General features: G+C 39.3%; 1 non-coding gene across 1 annotated transcript; it reads left to right on the top strand.

Moving 5' to 3' along the window:
* The first annotated feature begins 238 nt into the window (after positions 1-238).
* LOC114239115 (small nucleolar RNA SNORA1) lies at positions 239-373 on the top strand. The gene has a single exon (XR_003624304.1). It is a non-coding gene; the product is annotated as a small nucleolar RNA SNORA1 (small nucleolar RNA).
* Positions 374-10,216: the final 9,843 nt, after the last annotated feature.

Here is a 10,216-nt window from a genome sequence, read left to right as displayed (position 1 = left end):
CAAAGCTGGAGGGAAAACTGGCTGTATTGGAACTATTGAGAAATACTGTGTCTCTCTTTGAAGTAACAACTTCCTGAGGAGCTTTCCAATGCAATGTTTAAAAATCTCTTATTCTGAAATAATTTTAGACACAGAAGTTACAAAAATAGTTCAGAAAGTTATTGTCTATCCTTCACCCAGTTTCTCTGTGTTAACAACTTTCATCACCGTAGTCTAATTATCAAAAGCAGGAGATAGAAGCCTCAGACTACTGAAAATGGACACTGTTGTTCATGGTGTCCATAAATTGTTAATGTGGCTACATTGAGAACACAGGTTTTGCTTCCATCACTGTAATTTTATTGCAGTGGCGACAATGAGAACTGCAACATTTTTTTTTTTTTTTTTTTTTTGGCTAGGCTCATGAGTAAAAATTGGGTATAACAAGGCTTTTCAGTACTAGAAAAGATGAAGGAGTAAATAGCAATGTACTTGCTATATTTAACTTCTAGGGTCCTAAAGTAAATTGCTCGAGGAAATTGGATCCCAAAGATTACAGGTGGGGAATTTTGAAGTGTGTCCATATTCCACTGGAGATCAAAGAAGCCCAACTAAAAGAACTGTGGGCTGACTCACATGACAGCTTCTTCTTTGAAAGGGCTATTTTATCTTGAAGATTATGAGCTTGGAGGAACTAAGGTGATTGGCAGTGGAAAGAATCAGAACATGTGAAATTCCTTAAAAACTTATTGACTTAATTTTGTCTATGTTACACATAATTAAAAAAAAAAAAACCTTTACACTTTGTGCGGGAAAAAAAAAAAATCAGGAGATAAACGTGTATAAAACTCTTAACCAAACTACAAAGCTTATTCGAACTTTGCCACATTTTCTCCAATGTCACTTTTCTGTCCCAGAATCTGATCCAGGCTCCTACCTTTCATTTATCTGTTCCATTTTCTTAGTCTCCTCCAAACTGTGACGATTCCTCATTTTTCTTATCTTTCATGACTTTCATCTGACTCCAGGAAGATAAAGAAAAGTAAATCAAGTCATTTTTAAGAATGTCTGAAGTAGGTATTGATTTCTTAGCTAAAAAATCTTGTGTAAATCCCAAACCAGGATATTTTCTACAGGGGATTATTTATCACTTTGTTATTACACAAGTGAATGTACCAAGTGCCATTTACTGGAATGAATATAACTACCTGAGTGACAACAAAAGTAACAAACTGTTCTTGCTTTTGGATAGTGACTATTTTAGAGTCGGAGCCATTTCAGGCACTGGTGGAAGAATCTGTTGATGGGTCTCCATTTCTAACCCCTCAGGTGGATTGGAGATTCAGCAATCTTGACTTCAGGTGCTCATTACCCTTGATTTCTCAATAATCTTTCTGGGGCTTCCCTGGTGGCACAGTGGTTAAGAATCCGCCTGCCATAGCCTAAGAAGCACTTATGCCGAGTGCTCATTTAAATGAAGAAATATACATGTTAAGAAAGAAGCACACACGCAGCTGCTTAATCATTGTGGAGTCACTTATCTGACAATTTTAACCATTTGAAGTTTCAATAAATGCTGGAAAAGAAAAAAAAAGAAAAGAATCCACCTGCCAATGCAGGGGACATGGGTTCGAGCCCTGGTCTGGGAAGATCCCACATGCCGCGGAGCAACTAAGCCCGCGAGCCACAACTACCGAGCCCGTGAGTGCGCCTAGAGCCCGTGCTCTGCAACAAGAGAAGCCACCGCAATGAAAAGCCCGTGCACCGCAAGGAAGAGCAGCCCCTGCTGGCTGCAGCTAGAGAAAGACCGCGCGCAGCAACGAAGACCCAATGCAGCCAAAATTAAATAAAAATAAAATAAATAAATTTATTAAAAAAATAATCTTTCTGGCTTTATTTAAAAGAAAAATGAGATAAAATGTATAGATAAGTAAGAATCATCTCATGCAGAAACTTACTTAGCAGTGATCATTTTAACAGCAGTAATTATCTGTTTGGTGCCAGTATATGCAAAAATATCCTTCAATTATAAACATTAAATGGGCATGAGAGCATCTTTTAGGGAATCTAAAGTATGGTAACAGAAATGGAAAATAATGGTTGAGACCTCAGAGGTTTAAAAATTTTGTAAACAGAATTCAAAGAATAGTAGTCATCGATCTATATATATATTAACTAATAAAAAGATAGATTTTTCATTGCACTTTTGAATATCAGTAGCAACATATAAGATTTTTTTCCTCAACCTTAGTGAGGTATAATTGCAAATAAAAGCTGTATATATTTAGGTTGTAAAACGTGATAATTTAATAAACACACACATTGTAAAATGATTACCACAACCAAGTTAATTAACACATCTATCACCTCACAGAGTTTGTGTATGTGTGTGTGTGTGTGTGTGTGTGTGTGTGATGAGTCTGGAGGACTTTCTGTTTTCAGTTTTTTGTTCTTTTATGTCTAAGATTTGAAAAAATATTGTGGTTTGTTTAGAGTCTGGTTTGTGATTACCTATTTTTTTAAGTAAACTTTTTATTTTAGAATACATTTTTTTAAAATTATTTGTTTATATAACATTTTATTTATTTATTTATTTATGTCTGTGTTGGGTCTTCATTTCTGTGCGAGGGCTTTCTCTGGTTGCGGCAAGCAGGGGCCACTCTTCATCGCGGTGGGCAGGCCTCTCACTGTCGCGGCCTCTCTCGTTGTGGAGCACAGGCTCCAGACGCGCAGGCTCAGTAGTTGTGGCTCACGGGCCCAGCTGCTCCGCGGCATGTGGGATCTTCCCAGACCAGGGCTCGAACCCGTGTCCCCTGTATTGGCAGGCAGATTCTCAACCACTGCGCCACCAGGGAAGCCCTAGAATACATTTTTGTTTACAGAAACATTGCAAAGATAATCAAGAGAGTTCTTATTACATAACTCTCGCCAGTTTCTCCTGCTGTTAACATCTAACATTACCATGGTACTTTGGTTAAAACTAAGAAACAGAACATAGACACATTTCTTAAACTTGAGATTTTATTTAGATTTCCCCAGTTTTCCCATTAATATCCTCTTTCTGTTCTGGAATCCAATCCAGGGGGCCACATTGCATTTAGTTGTCACGTTTTCTTAGTCCTTGCCAATCGGTGACACTTCCTTTTATCTTGTCTTTAGTGATCTTGACACTTCTGATAGAAACTGGTTAACTGTTCTGTAAAACACCCCTCAGTTTGGGTTTGTCTGAGGTTTCCTTATGATTACATTGAGGTTACACATTTTTTGGCAAGAATTCCACAGAAGTGATGCCGTGCCTTTCTGAACGCATCCTATCAGGGATGTATGATATCCACATGATAGTTTGGTTAAGTAGTGACTGCCAGGTGTCTCCACTGTCAGTTTACTATCCCTCCCTTTCCATCTTCTATTCTTTGGAAGCAAGTCACTGTCTAGCCCACCTGCAAGAGGGAGAAGAATAAGCTCCACCTCCTGGAGGGGGGCTTATCTCCATATATTATTTGGAATTCTTCTGCAAGGAAGATTTGTCTACACAGGACTTCTAAAATCTAATGTTACTAAATTATCTAACTGATGTTGAAATAATGCTATTCATTTATTGCACACATGTTTTGGGTAGATACCAATAAAGTACAAGGCATGCTAGGCCCCTAACCTAATATATCCTAGTAGGAGAGAGAGGTTAAAAACAAGTAAACAGCAAATGAAAAAATTACACATCGGGATAAGTGTTATAAATGATACTCAGTATGTCGCGAGAGAATGTGGTAATTCTGAGGTAGGTCACCTGAGAGAGTGCCGTTTGGAAAAGTCAGAGGTGTTGACATTTGAATTGAGAACTGGAGAAAGAGAACAAGCCAATTCTACAAAACCTTTCAAATGATAGAATGGTCTGGAGGCAGGAAATTGTCCTATGACGTTTCATTTCACGTGTCAACTTGATTGGGCCACAGGGTGCCTGGGTATTTGGTTAAATACTATTCTGAGTCTGCCTTTGAGGATGTGTCTGCATGAGATTTACATTCCAATGGGTAGACTGAGTAAAGCAGATGTGGATGAGCCTTATCCAATCTGTTGAAGGCCTGAACAGAAGCAAAAGGCTGAATAAGGGAGAATTTGCTCTCTCTGTCTGACTGTGTTAGAGCTGGGACATCGGTCTTCTCTTGTTTTCAGACGAGGACTTGAACTGGAATTTACACCCTTGGCTCTCCCGGTTCTTGGGCCCTGGGGCTTAGACTGGAACCATATCATCAGTTCTCCTGGGTCTCCAGCTTGCTGACTTCAGACTAACATATGCCCCCAGAACAGAAAGGGGGCTGGGGTGGCCCAAGTACAAGAGAAAAACATAAACTGCTATGAGAAGAAGCAGGGGCAGGAAGGAAGAATGATAAAGTGCTATGAAGCCTGCCCCAGTGCCGTCTTGAGGACCATGTGAGAAAGGGGTTTGAATTTTGCTCTAAAGGTTGTGGGAAGCCTTTCAAAGATTCTCAGCAGGAAACTTAAATTACATATTACATTATTTAAAGATCATTCTAGGGCCCACAGATGGTAAAGGGCAGACGCTCTGAGGCCAGCGCTGTAGGCTGAGCTGGAGATGTCTGTGTGTGGCCTGCTCTGTGTCAGCCTGGATGCAGAGAATTGAAGGGGTTCCAGAGAATGTCTGGAGGTAGAACCGACAGGTCCCCTGTATCACGGTGCTCTCTCTAGTGGTTTTTATTAATTTTAAAAAGATAAAGATAACATTCTTACAGAATTTTAGGAGGTTAGATTTGTCCTAGGGAAGGGCGGGATCAAATTCCTGAGGGAGAGCACAAAGATATACGTACAAGGATGTTCACTGCAGCAAAAAATCAGAAAGAAGTGTCCATAAATATGGAATTGGTAAAACAGAACATCCGTTAAAAAAGAACACAGTAGATTTTTGTGCATGGAAAAGAAATGATGTTCAAGAGATACTAAGTGAAAAAGCATGGTACAGAAGAGTCTGCATAATACGATCCCACTGATGTGAATTAGAAGTGATTGTCACTGTGTCTACTCTATATTAAATATTATAAGAAAAAGTCTGATGAAGTGTATCAATATATGTTAACAGTGGTTAACTCTGCTGACAGTGGTCACGTCACGGTGCAGTGGAGATTATGAGGGATTTTTACATTATGCCTTATACCTTTCTGTCTTACTAGAATATCTTAAAAAATGGATGAGAAAAAAAAATTTTTTTTTTAATTTAGACGTGGAATTTTCCTTCCTTTCCATATAACTTATCTAATTAAAATATTCATCTTGGTAGTTACCACAAAAAAGTAACATAGAAAATTGTATTTACATTTTGGGACCAAAGTACAAATGAAGAGCAAGGTAATACCTTGCTCCTTTCCCTCCCACTTCCCGGAAAGAAAGAAAAAGCCCCAAAGAGACTGCTCATTACACCAAGGATCACAAAGGGTTAATTTGTAATTTGGTGATTTGTATGTAGTGCAGCACAGAAAAAAAAAAAAAATTGCACAAGTTTTCACAAATGAGACCGAAGGTTCAACATCATCCTGTGTCTGTTCTGCAGCCATTTCACTAACCCAGGAGAGGCGTTCGTTTAGAAACTCAGTTTTTCCTCTTCCCTCTTCTCACCAAGTCACATCCCTGATGCAGACACTCTTGGAGGGGAAAGGGGAAAAAAATTTTTTTAAACCAGAGACACAAGCAGTACTTTTAGGATTAATAGGTACTTTAATGAAGTCTTTGAATCAACTCTAAGAAATAAGTCCTATAAATATAATTTTCCTTTATAAAGAGTATGGATTATACTCAAACCAGGAAAATGGAGAATATTGTTAATTAAGTTGAAATTATTAATATTTCCAAAATGATGTTGAAAACATATTTATTCATTTCCTTCAAGTAACATCAAAAACAAATAAGTGTACAAAGATTTTCCTATGTCATTTATTTAGGCAATGGTTTTTGTGGTTTAGTAAAGAAAGAGAAACAGAAGTTTATTTGTGAAATAAAACGAAAGCTTTCTTTTTAAGTTGTGCTTTATGAAAAGACTATTAATGCTTGGTTATCTCTGAGCACCAGATTATGGATTATTATGGATGACTACCATTTTCTTTTTACCTCCTTTCTATATTTTCCAAATTCTCCATAATAATCACAAATCACTCTTGCAATTAAAACAATTGGTCCATTAAAGTTAGGTGTCTGTAAATGTAACACAGCGTATCTGATCAATGTCAATCTGCTTGCACTTTCTGTATGGCATCAAGGAGTTCTCTTTTTCTCCATGACGGAAGTTTGCAGACTTTATTTACAAACTGGGACCAAATGACTTTTATCGTGATCCCATTGGTCCCTGCCTCTCTCTATCCAAAATGACAAGGCAATATCTATTGAGCACACCCTGACAAGCAACTTTTTAAAGGTCATTACTAAAATGACTATGCAGGCCTTTCATCGAATTCTACAGAACCACAAAGAAAGGTCAAAGCAAAGAGAAGCTGACTGTTAGAAAAACACCAGCCTCTTACACCTTCTCTTAGCTACAATCACATGGTATGCAGCAAATATTTTTAGGTTACACTGAGAAAGCTTGAAACTGCAGCTTTGGTGTGCAATGTGCAAAAAAAAAAAAAAAAAAAAAAAGAGAGAGAGAGAGAAGAGGGTTTTTTCATGACAATTGAAAATTTTATGCAAAGGGTGTGAGATCCTTGGATGAGCGTTATTTAGTAAATACTGCACGACATGCACATTGTACAACTGCGTAAAATAATTCTAGTTTGCTTTCAACCACCTGAAGCCTTTCTGTGCTTTCTGGTTTCAGCTTCTAAGCCGTGTAAATTATTTCTGACTCATTAGCCTTTCACCCTGGGGGCAACTCACAAGCTTCATAAAAAGTGTGAATATGCTTCTGAAATCTCTTTTCCAGCCAATGCATTCATTTGCTTTTTAGCCTCAGAATGTAAATCCCCATGGTGAAAAGCAACTGAATAATACTTGTCTCCCTCTCTTATATCTTCCCTTCTCTAAAACTGTCCTATTTATAATTAAAAGCACATAACCAAAGACCAATTCTACATTATTAGTTTACAGCTGGGGACCATAAGCTGAGGAGGGAGTTGGGAGCAGGATGATATAAACACTACGAGGCCAGAGTTCCTCAAGCTTCGCCCAACTGACACTTTAGACTGATAATTCTTTATTGTAAAGGGCTGTCCTGTGTATTGTAGCATGTTCAACAATATCCCTGGCCTCTACCCAATAGATGCCAGTAATCAGAGCTGCAACTCCCCAGATGTGAACACCAAGAGTGTCTCCAAAATATTGCCAAATATCTTCTAGGGGACAAAATCATGGTCCGCAACTGAGAACCACTGTACTAGATCAAAGACTACAGAAAGACTACAACAGGGCCTCTGTTCTCACCAATACAAATTGTTCCTTTGATCCCACGGCCAACCTCTATTTACCTAGCCACCACCAACATAAAATACAGATACCCATAAACGCCCTCACACTCTTCATCTCAAAGCCCTTGAAGAACACCATCTAAAGTTCTTCTGCTGAATAATATGTGGCCAATTTGTCTAGGAGGAGATAAGCAGATGCTGGTAACTTTCCCAGCCTTCCCTGACATGGCCGGTCATGCTTGTCACTTTTTTTTTTTTTAATTTATTTATTTTTGGCTGTGTTGGGTCTTCGTTGCTGCGGGCGGGCTGTCTCTAGTTGTGGTGAGCAGGGGCTACTCTTAGTTGCAGTGCGTGGTCTTCTCATCGCAGTGGCTCCTCTTGTTGGGGAGCACAGGCTCTAGGCACGCGGGCTTCAGTAGTTGTGGCACACAGGCTCAGTAGTTGTGGCTCGTGGGCTCTAGAGCGCAGGCTCAGTAGTTGTGGTGCACGGGCTTAGTTGCTCCACGGCATGTGGGAATCTTCCCAGACCAGGGCTTGAACCCGTGTCCCCTGCATTGGCAGGCGGATTCTTAACCACTGCACCACCAGGGAAGTCCTGTTTGTCACTTTTCAGGTATGTAAGTTCATAACGTCTTGACTTCTGAAGCTCATGAATGCCCCCAGTTTCTTTATCCATTACCTACACTGCAAACCCATGCTCCCCCATGAATATTGTTTCAACCATAATTTCCTTTAATTAAATGTTTATTCTGCCTTGCAATTGTTCTTCTCATTTGGCACTTAAATACGCAATTATGATGCAGGGTCAAAATATTTATTTCCTGAAATTATCCTAGATTTAGAGCCAATTAATTAAAATTGGGGGAGGGGATTTATAGATTAAAAAAAAAACACTTTCCCTAATTCATCCCACTACAAAGCAACACATATTAGCTCAAATAAATTTTATTTTTATGCCTCCTAATATATCCAAGTTGTCGTGTTTTTTTTTTAATGAGGCAGATGATTCAAAATTCTTTTACTGATAATGAATTGATATGAAACTGAATTTCAATTTACTTAGTTGCAACTTCACTTCTCACTTTAAACAACTCTTTCTCAGTGATTGTCAGTACATAAAAAGCCCCTTTGCTTATAAACAACGCAGCTCTAATACATAGCAGGGCCTTGCTTATTCTTACTTGATGCCACGCTTTTGCACATACATGAATAACACTAGAAATATATTTACGCACTTAGTGGAAACAGCCATACAAGAGTAACTGTAGGATTCCCTTTATATGAAATTCTAGAAAATGCGAACTACAATGTCTACCTGAAGATGGCAATTTGGGTAGGGTTGGAAGAGAGGTAATATAAACGGGCCAAGGAAGCACCAAGGAAAATGGGCAGAGGGAGTGGTTTCCTCTATGGAAGAAATATTCTTTTTTTTTTTAACATCTTTATTGGAGTATAATTGCTTTTAATTGCTGTATAACAAAGTGAATCAGCTATACGTATACTTATATCCCCACATTCCCTCCCTCTTGCATCTCCCTCCCACCCTCCCTATCCCACCCCTCTAGGTGGTCACAAAGCACTGAGCTCATCTCCCTGTGCTATGCGGCTGCTTCCCACTAGCTATTTTACATTTGGTAGGGTATATATGTCAATGCCACTCTCTCACTTCGTCCCAGCTTACCCTTCCCCCTCCCCGTGTCCTTAAGTCCATTCTCTATGTCTCTGTCTTTATTCCTGTCCTGCCCCTAGGTTCTTCAGAACCTTTTTTTTTTTTTTAGATTCCATATATATGTGTTAGCATACGGTATTTGTTTTTCTCTTTCTGACTTACTTCACTCTGTATGACAGATTCTAGGTCCATCCACCTCACTACAAATAATTTAATTTTGTTTCTTTTTATGGCTGAGTAATATTCCATAGTATATATGTGCCACATCTTCTTTATCCATTCATCTGTCGATGGACACTTAGGTTGTTTCCATGTCCTGGCTATTGTAAATAGTGCTGCAATGAACATTGTGGTACATGACTCTTTTTGAGTTATGGTTTTCTCAGGGTATATTTCTCAGGGATTGCTGGGTCATATGGTAGTTATATTTTTAGTTTTTTAAGGAACCTCCATATTGTTCTCCATAGTGGCTGTATCAATTTACATTCCCACCAACAGTGTAGGAGGGTTCCCTTTTCTTGTGGAAGAAACATTCTTAATGAATTCTTCTCTATGGAAAACTCTGGAAAGTAGATTTACCATTACTAGATTCATAATCTTGAGTAAGCGTCTTAGTCTCTGCTGGCCTGTTTCATCTTTGGTAAAATAAGAATGATGGGCTTCCCTGGTGGCGCAGTGGTTGAGAATCTGCCTGCCAATGCAGGGGACACGGGTTCGAGCCCTGGTCTGGGAAGATCCCACATGCCACGGAGCAGCTGGGCCCGTGAGCCACAATTGCTGAGCCTGCGCGTCTGGAGCCTGTGCTCCGCAACAAGAGAGGCCGCGATGGTGAGAGGCCCGCGCACCGCGATGAAGAGTGGTCCCCAGTTGCCGCAACTAGAGAAAGCCCTCGCACAGAAACGAAGACTCAACACAGTCATAAATAAATAAATAAATAAATAAATAAAAGAACGTTAAAAAAAAAAAAAAAAGAATGATGATACCTACCCTCTAAGGCATATTGAATGACATAATCTGTTTTAAGCTCTTAGGGCTGTGCCTGACATACAGGTGTTTTGTAAGTGTTCTTTTCTATGCCACTTCCCTCCTCTGTTCCCAGCACTGGCTAATAATTTGTGAGGTCCAGTGCAACATGGAAATGAGGGCTCCCTTTTTCAAAAAT

Source organism: Balaenoptera acutorostrata, chromosome 13 (assembly GCF_949987535.1).
Source record: "Balaenoptera acutorostrata chromosome 13, mBalAcu1.1, whole genome shotgun sequence".
In the NCBI taxonomy this organism is placed as follows: domain Eukaryota; kingdom Metazoa; phylum Chordata; class Mammalia; order Artiodactyla; family Balaenopteridae; genus Balaenoptera; species Balaenoptera acutorostrata.
The sequence above is the reverse complement of the archived record's forward strand: the minus strand, read 5'-3'. Positions and strand labels throughout refer to the sequence as shown.